Here is a 12,006-nt window from a genome sequence, read left to right as displayed (position 1 = left end):
GAAGCAATTGTGAATGGAAGTTCATTCATGATTTGGCTCTCTGTTTGTCTGTTACTGGTGTATAAGAATGCTTGTGATTTTTGCACATTGATTTTTTATCCTGAGACTTTGCTGAAGTTCCTTATCAGCTTAACGAGATTTTGGGCTGAGACAATGGAGTTTTCTAAATATACAATCATGTCATCTGCAAACAAGGACAATTTGACTTCCTCTTTTCCTAACTGAATACCCTTTATTTCTTTCTCTTGCCTGATTGCCCTAGCCAGAACTTCCAACATTATGTTGAATAGGAGCGGTGAGAGAGGGCATCCCTGTCTTGTGCCAGTTTTCAAAGGGAATGCTTCCAGTTTTTGCCCATTCAGTATGAAAAATATGGAATGCTTCACAAATTTGTGTGTCATCCTTGCTCAGGGGCCATGCTAATCTTCTCTGTATCGTTCCAGTTTTAGTATATGTGCTGCCGAAGCAAGCACGGTTATAAGCCATTTTAGACTAGGATGACATAATATCTCATTGTAGTTTTGATTTGCATTTCTCTGATGATCAGTGAGGTTAAGCACCTTTTCATATACCTGTTTGCAGTTTGTATGTCTTTCGAGAAATGCCTATTCGTGTCCTTTGCCCATATTAAAAATCAGATTATTAGATTTTTTCCTACAGAGTTTTTGAGCTCCTTATACATTCTGGTTATTAATCCCTTGTCAGGTGGATAGTTTGCAGATATTTTCTCCCATTCTGTGGATTGTCTCTTCATTTTGTTGGTTGCATCCTTTGCCGTGCAGAAGCTTTTTAACTTGATGTGATCCCATTTGTCCATGTTTGCTTTGGTCGCCTGTGCTTGTAGAATATTATTCAATAAATCTTTGCTGAATCGGATGCCCTAGAGAGTTGCTCCAATGTTTTCTTTTAGTAGTTTCATAGCTTGGTCTTAGGTTTGTCTTAAATCCATTTTGATTTGATTTTTGTATACGGCAAGAGGTAGAGGTCTAATTTTATCCTTTTACATATGGATATCCAGTTTACCCAGCACCATTTACTAAAGAGACTTTCCTTTCCTCAATGTATGTTGTTGGAAACTTTTTCAAAAAAGACTTCACTGTAGATGTATGAATTTGTTTCTGGGTTTTTTATTTGTTCCATTGGTCTATGTGTCTGTTTTTATGCCTGTACTATGCTTTTAAAGGTAATTATAGCTCTGTAGTATAATGTGAAGTCAGATAATGTCATTTCTCTAGTTCCGTTAATTTTGTTCAGAATTGCTTTTTCTGTTCTGGGTCTTTTGCAGTTCCATATTAATTTTAAGAGGGGTTTTCTGTATTCCTGTAAAGAATGTCATTGGTATTTTGATAGGTATTACAAGGAATATGTAGATGGTTTTGGGTTGTACGGGCATTTTGACAATATTGATTCTTTCAATTCATGAACATGGAAGATCTTTCCATTTCTTGTGCCCTCTTCAATTACTTTTATCAGTGTTTCATAGTTTTCATTGTAAACATCTTTCACTTCTTTGGTTCAGTTAATTTCTATGTATTTAATTTTATTCATAGCTTTTTAAAATGGGATTACTCTCTTGATTTCTTTTTCAGATTGTTTGCTGTTGGCATATAGGAGTGTTACTGATTTCTGTATGTTGATTTTGTGTCCTGAAACTGTACTGAATTTGCCTGTCAGTTCCAATAATTTTTAAGGAAATAGGTTTGTTAGATTTTTTCAAATATAAAATCATATCATCTTCAAACAAGGATAATTTGATTTCTTGCTTTTCAGTTTGGATGGCCTTTATATCTCTCATGTCTGACTGCTCTAGCCAGGACTTCCAGTACTATGTTAAACAATAGTCATGACAGTGGGCATCTTTGTCATATTACAGATCTTAGAGGAAAGGCTTTCAGTTTTTCCCCATTCAGTATGACATTAGCTGTTGGTCTGTCATATATACCTTTTATTGTGTTGAGGTATGTTCCTTCTAACCCCAGTTTCTTGAGGGTTTTTGTCATGAAGGAATATTGAATTTTATCAGATGCAATTTCAGTATCAGTTGAAATGATCATATGGTTTTTATTCTTCATTCTGTTTATATGCTGTCACATTGACTGATTTTCATATGTTAAAACATTCTTGCATCCCTTAGACAAATCTCACTTCATCATATTCAATAATCTTTTTAATGTGCTGTCGAATTTTGTTTGCTAGTATTTGGTTGAGGATTCTTGCATCAATGTTCATCAGGGATATTGGAGTGTAGTTTGTTTTTTTTTTTTTTTTCCAATGCATTTATGACTGGTTTTGGTATATGGGTAATACCGGCCTTATAAAATGAGTTTAAAAGTATTCCCTCCTCTTCTATTTATAGGATGATATGGTTTGATTATGTGTCCCCTCCCCTCCCCCCCATATCTCACCTCGAATTGTAATCCCCATAATCGCCACACGGCAGGACCAGGTGGAGGTAATTGGATTGTGGGAGTGGTTCACCCCTGCTGTTCTCATGACAGTGACTGAGTTCTCAAGAGATCTGGTGGTTTTTATAAGCATCTGGCATTTATTCTGCTTGCACTCATTCTCTCTCCTGCCACCCTGTGAAGAGGTGCCTACTATCATAATTATAAGTTTCCTGGGGCCTTCCCAGTCAATCAGAACTGTGAGTATTAAACTTCTTTCCCTTGTAAATTACCCAGTCTCAGATATTTCCTTGTAGCAACATGAGAATGAACAAATACAGGAAACTGGTACCATGGAGAGTGGGGTGCTATTATAAAGATACCTGAAAATGTTGAAGTGACTTTGGAACTGGGTAACAGGCAGAAGTTGAAACAGTTTGGAGGACTGAGAAGAAGACAGGAAAATGTGGGCAAGTTTGGAACTTCCTAGAGACTTGTTGAATGGCTTTGACCAAAATGCTGATAGTGATATGGACAATGAAGTCCAGGCTGAGGTGGTCTCAAATGGAGACAAGAAACTTGTTGGGAACTGGAGTAAAGGTCATTCTTGCTATGCTTTAGCAAAGAGACTAGAGGCTTTTTGCCTCTGCCCTAGAGATCTGTGGAACTCTGAACTTAAGAGAGATGATTTAGAATATCCAGGGGCGGAAATTTCTAAAGAGCAAATCTTAGAAATTCAAGAGGTGACACAGCATAAAAGTTTAGAAAACTTGCAGCCTGACAATGCAGTAGAAAACAAAAATCCCATTTTCTGGGGAGAAATTCAAGCTGGTTGCAGAAATTTGGATAAGTAAGAGGAGCCAAATGCCAATCACCGAGACAGTGGGGAAAATGTCTTCAGAGCATGTCAGAGATGTTCACAGTAGCCCCTCCCATTACAGGCCTGGAGGCCTAGGAGGGAAAAATGGTTTCCTGGGATGCCCCCTCCCCTGTTGTGTACAGCCTCAGAACTTGGTGCTCTGTGCCCCAGCTGCTCCAGCCATGGCTGAACAGGGCCAAGGTACAGCTCAGGCTGTTGCTTCAGAGGGTGCAAGCCTCAAGAATTGACAGCTTTCATGTGGTGTTGGTCCTACAGGTGCACAGAGGACAAGAACTGAGGTTTGGGAACCTCTGCCTAGATTTCAGAGAATGTATGGAAACACCTGGAAGTCCAGGCTGAACTCTTCTGCAGGGGCAGAGCCCCTTGTGGAGAACCTCTGATAGGGAAATGTGGAAGGGAAATGTGGGGTTGGAGCCTTCACACAGAGTCCCCACAGGGGCACCACCTAGTGGAGCTGTGAGAAGAGAGCCACCATCCTCCTGACCCCAGAAAGCCAGATCTACCAACAGCTTGTACTGTGTGCCTGGAAAATCAGCAGACACTCAGCACTAGCCAGTGAAAGCAGCCAGGAGTGGGGCTGTACCCTGCAAAGCCACAGGGGTGGAGCTGCCCAAGGCTGGGGGAGCCCACCTCTTGCATCAGCATGACCTGAATGTGAGACATGTAGTCAAAAGAATTTTAAGGTTTAATGACTGCCTTATTAAATCTCCCACTTGGAATGGGAGCATTTACCCAATGTCTGTTTCCCCATTGTATCTAGGAAGTACCTATCTTGCTTTTGATTTTACAGGCTCATAGGCAGAAGGGACTTCCCTTGTTTCAGATGAACTTTGGACTGTGAACATTTGAGTTAATGCTGAAATTAAGAATTTGGGAGACTGTTGAGAAGGTATGATTTGTTTTGAAATGTGAAAAGACATGAGATTTGGGAGGGTCCAGGGTGAAATTATATGGTTTGGCTCTGTGTCCCCACACAAATCCCACCTTGAATTGTAATCCCCATAATCCCTACATATCAATGGCAGGACCAGGTGGAGGTAATTGGATCATGGGGGCAGTTTCCCCCATGCTCTCCTCATGATAGTAAGTTCTCCTGAGAGCTGATGGTTTTATAAGTGTCTGGCATTTCCTCAGCTTGCACTCATTCTCTCTCCTACTGCCCTGTAAAGAAGTGCCTTCTGCTATAATTGTAAGTTTCCTGAGGCCTCTCAGTCACATAAAAGTGCAAGTCAATGAAACCTCTTTCTTTTATAAGTTACTCAGTCTTGGATATTTTCTTATATCAATGTGAGAATGGATTAATACATAGAAATAGTTTGAGTAGGGTTGGTATTAGTTCTTCTTTAAATGATTGGTAGAATTCAGCAGTGAAGCCATAGGATTCTGGGATATTCTTTACTGGGAGACTTTTTATTACAGCTTCAATCTCATTAATTACTATTGATCTGTTCAGGTTTTATATTTCTTCCTGGTTCAATCATGGGAGGTTGTATGTGTCTAGGAATTTATTCTTTTCTTCTAGATTTTCCAATTTGTTGGCATATAGTCCTTTATAATAGCCTATAATGGTCCTTTGAATTTCTGTGGTATCAGTTGTAATGTTTCCTTTTTCATCTGTGATTTTAATTATTTGTGTCTTCTCTCTTTTTGGTTGTTATTCTGGCTAAAGTTTTGTCAATTTTTTTTTATTCTTTCAAAAAAACAACTCTTTATCTCGCTGATCTTTGGTATTATTGTTTTTATTTCAATTTCACTTATTTCTGCTCTAATATTTGTTATTTCCGTGCTTCTACTAATTTTGGGTTCAGTTTGCTCTTGCTTTTCTAGTTCCTTAAGATGCATTGATAGGTTGTTTATTTCAAGTTTTTCTTTTTTAGATGTAGGCATTTATAGCTATAAACGTCTCTCTTATTACTGTTTTTGCTCTATCCCACAGGTTTTGGTATGTTCTCTTTCCCTTATCATTTGTTTCAAGAAATTTTTCAATTTCCTTCCTCATCTCTTCATTGACTTGCTAGACATTCAGGAGAATATTGTTTTATTTCTTTGTATTTGTATAGTTTCCAGAATTCCTCTTGTTATTGATCTATAGTTGTATTCAATTGTAGTCAGAGAAAATGTTTCAATTTTTTCAACGTTTTGAGACGTGTTTGGGGCCTAATATATCATTCATTCTTTAGAATGATCGATTTGCTGAGAAAAAGAATGTGTATTCTGCAGTTGTTGAATGAAATGTTCTGTAAATATCTATGAGGTTCATATGCTGTATAGTGCAGATTAAGTCCAATGTTTCTTTGCTGATTTTCTGTTTAGAAGATCTGACCAATGTAGAAAGTGGGGTGTTGGAGTCTCCAACTATTATTCTTTTGGGGTCTATCTCTCTCTTTAACCCTAACAAGATTTGCTTTATATATCTGGGTACCTCAATGTTGGGTGCATAAATATTTAAAGTTGTTATATCCTCTTGCTGAATTGACCCATTTATCATAAAACGAACTTGTCTTTTTTATAGCTTTTTTCTTGAATTCTATTTTGTCTGATAGAAGTGTAGCTACTTCTGTTCTTTCTTGATTTCCATCAGCATTGAATATCTTTTTATATCCCTTCATTTTCAATCTATGTGTGTCTCTATTGGTGAAGTGTGTTTCTTGTAGATAACGGTTTGTTGGCTCTTGCTTTTTATAATCCATTCAACCTGTTTGTGTCTTTTCACTGGAGAGTTTATTGCGTTGACATTCAATGTTACTATTGATAAGTAAAACCTTACTCCTGCCATTTTGTTAGTTTTTTGCTTGGGTTTTGATCTCTTCTTTCTTTCTTTCCTTCTTGTCTTTTTTTAAATGAAGATAATTTTCTCTTGTGGCATGTTTTAATTTATTGCTTTTAATTTTTTGTGTATTCATTGTATGTTTTTCAATTTGGGATTGCAAGTACTATCCTGTAACCCATTATTTTAAACTGACAACAACTTAACACTGATTGCATAACAAGAAGCAAGTGAAAAGAAAACTAATGAAAACTCCACACTTTAATTTCATCCTCTTGCTTTTAGACTTTTTGTCTTTTCTATTTAAACTTTAATGTGCTATGTCTTGAAAAGTTGTAGTTATTTTTTATCGTTTCATTTTTTCATCTTTCTACTGAAGGTATCAGGAGTCTACATACCAAAATTACAGTGTTATAATATTCTGTTTTTCTGTGTACTTACTATTAACAGTGAGTTTTTTTATCTTCACTTGATTTCTTATCGCTCATTAATGTTCTTTTCTTTCAGTTTGAAGAACTCCCTTTAGCATTTCTTGTAGGAGAGGTCTGGTGTTGATGAAATCTCTCAGCTTGTGTTTGTCTGGCAAAGTCTATTTCTCCTTCACGTTTGAAGGATATTTTTGCCAGATGTACTATTTCAGAGTAAAGTTTTATTTTTTTTCCTTCAGCACTTTAAATATGTCATGCAAATCTCACCTGGCCTGTAAAGTTTCCATTAAAAAGTCTGCTGCCAGGTGTATTGCAGCTCCATTTTATGTTACTTGTTTCTTTTTTCTTGCTGCTTTTCGAGTCCTTTATTTATCCTTGACCTTTAGCCATTTGATTATTAAATGCCTTGAGTTAATCTTCTTTGGGTTAAATATTCTTGGGTTTCTATAACCTTCTTGTACTCAAATATTGGTGTTCTATAACCTTTTTGTATTAAGTATCTTTCTCTATGTTGGTGAAGTTATCTGTTTATCCTTTTGAATAAACTTTCTACCTAGCTTTTTCTACCTCCTCTTGAAAACCAATAATTCTTAGATTTCCCCTTTTAAGGCTTTTTGTAGATCGTATAGGCATGATGTATTCTTCAGTAGGTCACTTCCATTTTTCAGCTCCAAAATTTCTACTTGATTTTTTTAAATTATTTCAATTTCTTTGTTAAATTTATTTGTTAGAATTCTGAATCCCTTCTTTATGTTACCTTGAATTTCTTGGAGTTTTCTCAAAACAGCTTGTATTAGTTAATTCTCACGCCACTGTAAATAACTACCTGAGACTGGGTAATTTACAAAGAAAAATTTCATTGACTCAGAGTTCTTCAGGCTGTACAGGAAGTACGGCTCTGGAGGCTTCAAGAAACTTACAATTATGACGGAAGGTGAAGGGGAAACTGGCACATCCTACATGGCCTGCAGGAGGAAGAAAGAGAGAAAGGGGAGGGGCTACACACTTTCAAATAACCAGATCTCATGAGAACTCTATCGTGGGAAGAGAAAGAGGGAAGTCTGCACCCATGATTCAGTCACCTCCCAGCAGGCCCTTCATCCAACACTGGGAATGACAATTGACATGAGATTTAGGTGGGGATACAGAGCTAAATGTTGTCACAGCTATTTTGAATTATCTGTGTGAAAGGTCACATATCTTTGTCTCTCCAGAATTTGTTTCTGATTTCTTATTTAGTTTGTTTGGTGAGGTCATGTTTTCCTAGATGGTCTTGATGCTTGTGATTGTTAGCTGGCTTCTGGTCATTGAAGAGTTCAGTATTTTATTATAGTCTTTGCAGTCTGAACTCTTTTTGTAACTGTCCTTCTTTGGAAGGTTTTCCAGGTATTGAAAAGGACTTCGGTGTTGGAATTTAAGTTTTTGTTCACCGCAATTTTATCTGCAATAGGGGGCATTCCAAGTGCAGTAATGTTGTGGTTCTTACCAGTTGGCAGAGGTATCACCTTGGTGATCTTGGATAAGATCTGGAAGAATTCTCTGAATTACCAGGAAGAGACTCTTACATTCTTCCTTTACTTTCTCCCAAACAAACCAAGTCTCTCTCTGTGATAAGCACCCAGAGCTGGGGCAGGGGTGACACATTACTCCTGTGGCCACCATCACTGGAACTGTGCTGGGTCAAACCTGAAGTCAGCACATACCAGAGTCAAACCCATATCCCATGGTGAGTACTGCATAAGTACTGCTGCTGATTTTCAGGGACCAAGGGCTCTTTAGTCATCAGGTGGTAAAAAAAATCCTGCAAGATTGGGCGCCTCCTTTCAAGGGAGCAAGTGTCCAGAAATGTCATCCAGGAGCTAGGGCCTGGAATGTGGACCTTATGGCTCTGTCCTGTGCCCTCTCCTACTGTGGCTGAGCTGGTATCCAATGTGCAAGACAAAGCCCTCTTTACTCCTTCTGTTCTCTTCAAGTTGAAGAAACGGGTCTCTTTTGGAGCTGTGACTCATGCTGCCTGACTTTGGGGAATGGTGATGCAAAAACTCCCTTAGCTTTCACTGCTGGTGTCTCATTAGGGCACGTGCCCACCAAGTCCACTGGCTCCAGGCACAGCACAGCACTACTGTTTGCATAGGAGTTGCAGTCATTGTGGCCTAGACAGTCTTTCAAGCTTATTTAGAACTCCAGGTCACTTTAACCTGTGGTGGTGAGGCTTGACAAAACTCTAGTTCTGACTGATGAGATGAGTGATTTCCCTCTGACTAGGGCTGATCTAAATGCTCCCTCCATGGGCATTGACTGAGTTCCACCCGGTGTTTGCAGCACTGAGTTCTAACGCAAGGTCCCACAATTTCCTCTGTGTACCACACAGCTGCTGCCAGGGAGTGGGGAGGGGTGGCCTAAGCAATTCAAGACTGTCTTTCCTACCCTCTTCAGGGCCTCTTCCAGTGATACGAAGTTAAAACTAAGTACTACAATCACTTGTCTGATTTTTGGTGCTTATGAAGGTGCTTTTTAAATGAAGATATTAATAGCTGTTAAATTTGGTATTCTTGTGGGGAAGATGATCGGTGGTGGCTTCTATTCAGCCATCTTGCTCGGCTTCCCATTTTATATAACATTTTATCAAAATAAACATCAGTAGGAAAAAGTCCCTTGATCTTACTACACATTAAGAACAATGTTGTTCATATCTCGGTTGGCAAAATTCCAGTTCAGCAGCTATGACAAAATACAGGCGTCAGAATTGCTATGAATTTTAGTGTTGCAAATAAGGGATTCTTAGTCTATATTTTGAAAAATGATCAATATTATCGTAGCATATTACATTAGAATAGTGATAGGTTAGAAAATATATTATTCTGTATAGTATCTAATACATTTAATTCTTGGCCAAACCTTTGGAATAAATTTCTTCCCAAGCAGTATTATTAATTATGTCAGTATCAGTAATTTGTGCTGCTTAGTATTCTGTAGTGAGCTAGTGAACCTTATTGAAGGAGGTTCACTTTCCCTCAGGATTATAAATTTCATTAGAAACTAACAGCAATTAAACTATGTCTGAGAGAAGTTAGTGACATCTGTATTGAAATAATGGATCCAGTAAGATATCTCCATTAACCTACCATGGTTAAGCAGAGATAAGGATGATGAGGAAACAAGAACTGTATTTTGGCTGTTTCCTTCCACACATACACATCCAATTCTATCAATAATTTGATTCTGTAATTTATAGGAACAAAATGCCTTTTTATATTTCTCATTCAATCAAGCACACGTTTTCACTCTAGGGCATTTTGTGTGTGCGTGTGTGTGTTATTAGTATTTCTGATATTCAAATTGGAGGACTTGATAATCTATTTCATCACAAAGGGAGTCATTTATTTATATCTACTCTCAAATTATATCAGAGAGAATTTAAAATACTTTGGCATCTCCGTATTTTATGTGAAATGTTTCTAAGTAATTAATAAGAGTCCAGATTTTTGGTGCTGATGACTGAAAGCACACATGCATTTTGGAAACAAGTTAAATGTAGAAAAGGCTTATATTTAAAACTAAATAAATAAACAACTACCTAAAAATCATTCTGCAGTATTCCAGTCGGGATATTAAAATGAAGTCAGTTTTATTAGTGGGTGATGTATCATATTCTCATGCTTTAGAATACTTGGGTCCTGTGAAGCTTCGGTTTAAAAAAATCTATTTTGAATCCTCTAGAAAGTAACTAATGTCAAATTCCTAAATCACCTTAATAATAGAGCAAAGGAGAGTGACCATCCTAGACCCTTTACATGGTGACAGCCTGGAACTGTGTGATAGTGTGGGAGAAATGACTTGGTCAAGTGACACCGAGCAACTTTAGAGGCAAAGGTAAATATACAGCCTTAAGGCTTATAGAGTTTGGGAAGCCTTTTTTAAGAAAAAGAATACACAACTGAAAATACAATATTACATGTAAAAGCAAATATTTATTTTGAATGAGGACAGAATCTCAATAAATTAAACAAATGTTAATAAATACCTCAGACATTATAAAAAATCCAGAAAAATAACCTATATTTGTATCCGTCACATCTTTATTGTAATTTTTCCTACAGTTTTTAGTGCATACTCTGGTTGCCTCTTTATTTGAAAACAATGTTGCAACATCATTTTCAATTAAGAACGTAAGTATTATGAATCTTGGAGTTAGATTTTAAAAGCATTCCATGTATCGTCCGTTGGTTGGGTGATGCCACATACCACATCCAAAAGGACAGCATCCCATATTTAAGGAATTGCATGCCAGCTGGTACCATAATGAATTCTCAACAGACCATTCTACTGCTTGGTTTTTCTGGGTGATAGGATACATGAAACATCAGTGAATTGTAAGTAGAGCTCATTGCTGTACTTTCTAGGCATTAAAGGTATCCCAGTTGGATGTGATGTTGGACAAGATATCACAACAATGAAGATGGTTTTCTGTAAGTCCTACAAATGTGTACTGGATAGAAACCCTGCAGACATGAAAGACATTTCCATATCCAGAATAGTTGCATACCATGAGCCAGGTGCTATGCTAATTTTCTCTAATAAAGATACCACATTCTGAGCTACATCTGTGATTAGGATTACCTCTGATTATGTTGTCAATAATTCACCGTCATTCTTCCAGAACCTGTTAACCTCTGCACCAGCCAAATGGGCAAGTTAAATGGTAAAAACTGTACCCAGAGATGTTCAGTTCTTAGACGGTAGCACTAATCTCTTTACTACACCTAGGGACATGGTGTTGTTTTTGACTTACTGCTTTGGTGAGGGAGTTGGACGGGGGTTTGATTGGAGGAACTTTCACTTGATCCTTCATATCGTGATAGTCATGAATCAGGGGACGAGCCTAAAGGTCCCGTCTTTTACCAATTACAATAATACCCCGCCCCTGCCGACCTCTTACTGTGGAGGATACCTTCCAAGGCCCACACTGGATACCTGAAACCATGGATAGTTCCAAACCCCATATAGAGTCATGTTCTGCATGACAGTATTTTGGTTAATGGTGGACCACAGATATGATGCAGTCCTGTAAGATTGTAATGGTTAGCTCCATTGCAAATTTCCTACCACCTGGTAATGCTACACTGTACTTTTTACTGCTACTTTAGAGTGTATTCCTTCTCCTTATTAAAAACTGAAGTTAACTGTAAAACAGCCTCAGGCAGTTCCTTCAGGAGTATTCGTCTGAGAGGCATTGTTATCATAGGAAATGACAGTGCATGAGTGATATTGCCCCTGAGGACCTTCTAATGGGACAAGATGTGGAGTTGGAAGACAGTGATGATGATCCTGACACTGTGTAGGCTTAGGCTAATATGTGCACTTGAGTCTGAGTTTTTAACAACAACAAAAAACTAAATACAGAAAAAACTGTATAGAAAAAGCACATAGAGGAAGAAAATATTTCTATAGTTGTACATTGTGTTTGTGTTTTAAGCTAAATATTATTACAAGAGTCAAAAGTTAAAATTTAAAAAGTATATAAAGTAAAAAACATTGCAGTAACTA

The 12,006-nt window shown here is 37.6% G+C and overlaps 1 non-coding gene across 1 annotated transcript; it reads right to left on the bottom strand.

Annotated features, from left to right (window-relative positions):
- Positions 1 to 366: 366 nt before the first annotated feature.
- On the bottom strand, positions 367 to 473 carry LOC115900255. Its single transcript, XR_004059910.1, has one exon. It is a non-coding gene; the product is annotated as a U6 spliceosomal RNA (small nuclear RNA).
- Between the last annotated feature and the right edge of the window lie 11,533 nt (positions 474 to 12,006).

Source organism: Rhinopithecus roxellana, chromosome 10, assembly GCF_007565055.1.
Source record: "Rhinopithecus roxellana isolate Shanxi Qingling chromosome 10, ASM756505v1, whole genome shotgun sequence".
Taxonomy (NCBI): Eukaryota; Metazoa; Chordata; class Mammalia; order Primates; family Cercopithecidae; genus Rhinopithecus; species Rhinopithecus roxellana.
The sequence above is the reverse complement of the archived record's forward strand: the minus strand, read 5'-3'. Positions and strand labels throughout refer to the sequence as shown.